Below are 3,388 nucleotides of genomic sequence, written 5' to 3' on the forward strand. Positions count from 1 at the left end.
TTTCTTCAGAAAGTTCTCTTTTCAGCTCTTTGTTTTGCCAAGAATATTTCTAAACTGCTCAAAAGAAGAATAACTTGAAGGGTATTCTATTAATCTAAAACAATTCTCTTAATATGAAGTTAGATGGAAACATATTTTTATCCAGCATTTTTCTTAGTACCAGAAAAGGCAATGTCAAGCAGACAGCTTGAGTGTGTCAAAACTAGCAACTAAGATTAATATTGCATATTGATTCCTATTACCGAAGTAGATAAGAACTTTTATTGCTGTTAATTATATCTTTCCCTTTCTTAGTGTTTTTCATTCTTCATTCACAGCGGCAGTGACCCATAGTTTCAGTTCATGTTCCACTTTGGAAACATCTGTTAATAGGATTTGAAATTGTGTCTCCTTCCTTAATTTAGTGGGCCATGAAGAAAAACAAACTTATTTTTTAATTGCAAGTATAAAGCATTTATAAACAGAGATCATCCTGAAGGATTACCAACAAAATGACATTAGGATGGCAGTTTCAAGGAACAAGTTAATGTTCTCTACTACAGACTCCAGAACGCATTCTAGAAGGCATTTCATGAAATCTAACTCTCCTAAGTAACTCCTAAGCCTATATGAACAGGTACCTCAAAGTAGATGGCTGAAATTTAGGTATATTTTCAAAAATAAAAGTGCTTTTTGAATGATATGTTGGTTGAATAGAATTCTCCTCCACTTCAAGGTCAATTGTAAGATCCTGCACCTGGGTTGGAGAAATCCCAAGCACAAGTACAGGCTGGGCAAAGAATGTCTTGAGAGAAGCCCTGGGGAGAAGGATTTGGGGTTGTTGGTGGAGAAAAAGTTCTACATGACCTCTCAGTGTGCACCTGCAACCCAGAAAGCCAACTACATCCTGAGCTGCATCTAAAGAAGTGTGGCTGGAGGTGATTCTATCCCTTTACTTCACTACTGTTGAGAACCCTGGAATTCTGTGCCCAGCTCTGGGGCCCCCAATATAGGAAGGAAATGGACCTGCTGGAGAAACTGCTGCTCTCCAAATGAGAGCCACAAAGATGATCACAGGGCTGGAGCACCTCTCCTATGAAGACAGGCTGAGACAGTTGGGATTGTTCAGCCTGGAGAAAAGAAGGTTCTAGGGAGACCTTAAAGCAGTCTTTCATTACTTAAAGGGAAGGTTACAAAAAAGATGGAGAGAGACTTACGTAAGCACGTCGTGACAGGACAAGGGGGAATGGCTTCAAATGGAAAGACCGCAGGTTCAGATTAGGTTTCAGGAAGAAATTCTTTACTGTGAAGGTGGTGAGCTGCTAGAAGAGGTTGCCCTGAGAAGCTGCCCCAAGCCTGGAAGTGTTCAAAGCCACACTGAATGGGGCTTTGAGCAACCCGGTCTAGTGGAAGGTATTGCTCTCCATGGCAGGGGCATTGGAACTAGATCTTTAATGTCCCTTCCAACCTGAATCATTCTGATGCTATGATTCCACTTTTGTTTTTCAGCATTTATCAGCAGTGTGGCAATGAGTGCTACCCTACAGAAGAGGACCTCTGTGTATCAGAAGACAAGAGGAAAATTGTTACAAGAGGAAAATTCTTGACATCATGAAATACTCCAACTGAAGGTAACGTAAAGTTCCAAACTTTGAGAAGGCAAAACAAGTAGATAGCTACAGGATTTTACTTTTTATATAGTAATTTTTTTTAATGCTATCAAAAGAACAATTGTGACTAGGAATCTTCAAAGAGAAAATCTATTTCCTTTGGATGTCGTGTTCATGACCAGACTCCAAGGGATCTAGAGGAAAAGATGCTGGCACTGTGCACAGGAATCTGCAAAGCTCAGGGCTTCTTCAGAGCTCAAGTTATAACAGGATTCAAACATGTGAGATGGCTTTTTAATGACAGAAGTAGCTGACCAGAAGAACACATAGATAGCAACATAGAAAAAACAAAACAAACAGACTTAGCATGGACTGATGCAAAGCCTGTATCCTTTCTGCTAAGAAGGTGAGCTACTGGAAAGAATACATTAAGAGTATGTATTGCTTGAGAGTGTGATGGCCACGGAGAAAATACTGACTGGATTGTTTTCAGAGGCATATAAATACATCAATAATCTCCGTTTTAAACTGTAATTTGAGCAGCAGTCTGGCTCCTAGTAAAGCCAGGAGAATAATGAAGAATTTAAGTAAATGTAACACCATATAAAATTTAGTATACCTCAAGCTACCAAAAGAATTCCAGTGATGTCAAATGAGCTGGAACAGGCCAAACTATTTTCAGCATTCCCAGAAGGAAACAAGGGGTTAGTCTTAAAAGTATGAAATCAGATATGCAGAAGGAGTGATCCCAAACATATCAAATACAATCTTTGGTTGTGAAATCTTAAAGCAGCTTGTCCTGGTTCACATTTGTAACAATCTGATGGCCGACACAAAACCAATTAGAATAAGAGACTGATGTTTTGAATTTTTAGCTTAACTGTGGCCTTAATTTTGACATCAAATTTGACAGAAGGAAATTGGGAAAATTAAAATACAATATGCACTAAAGGGAATACAAGGCTGAGAGCAAGTAATAGCCTGAGACAGATTTTAAAGGTAATGGGCAGATCTAGTTTCTACAGAAAATGACCACCACAGAATGTGTAAGACAAATCAAGCCTAGTATTTTAACAGACACCACCTCTGCTTAAAATTAGTTCATTCTGGCCCAAATTTCTGCACTTAATAAAATATTACAGAATGGCACCTATTTAAGTGGCTTGATGCTTTAGTAATCAAAAATGTCTCCCAAGCAACTGGAACTATCAATCTGTGACAATACTTTTCTATTCAGGTGCTTTATTTATTTTCCTCAATAGCATTATCTAAATTGATTGTGAGGCATAAACTCACATGTAGCTGGCATGAAAATCAGAGTCTAAAATTTTTTAAAACCCTCAGAGAAAAGGATTTGACTAGCATTTCCCTTTGGAAAATAAACTTAAATGTTTGAAAGTATCAAATGCATTGCAAATATTGTGAAAATACAGCATTCAGAAACTCAGAATTCTAATAAAGTTCGATGAGAGACAACATATCTGATTTGACAAAATAACACTTTTCATTTGGAAGACTGCTGTGAAAATTTAGGCTGCTAAAGCCAGTTACCTAATCTTTTTTTTTTTTTTTTCCCCCTCCACAACTAACTATGTGGAATGATTAGCTTGCTCAGATGTTTAGAGGGAGGCCGCAGGAAGGTTTAATCATCCTGGACACTGTCAAACATAGTCCCTGAGTGTTCAGCAAGTCAGACACTAATAGGCCACACATAGCACAGGAACAGCACAAGACTGGACAAGAATACACAGATGGGAAAGGAGAAGGGAAGGGAAGGGAAGGGAAGGGAAGGGAAGGGA

This window comes from Empidonax traillii, unplaced genomic scaffold (genome assembly GCF_003031625.1).
Source record: "Empidonax traillii isolate 1590-97213 ecotype Southwest subspecies unplaced genomic scaffold, ASM303162v1 scaffold1194:size157107, whole genome shotgun sequence".
NCBI lineage: Eukaryota > Metazoa > Chordata > Aves > Passeriformes > Tyrannidae > Empidonax > Empidonax traillii.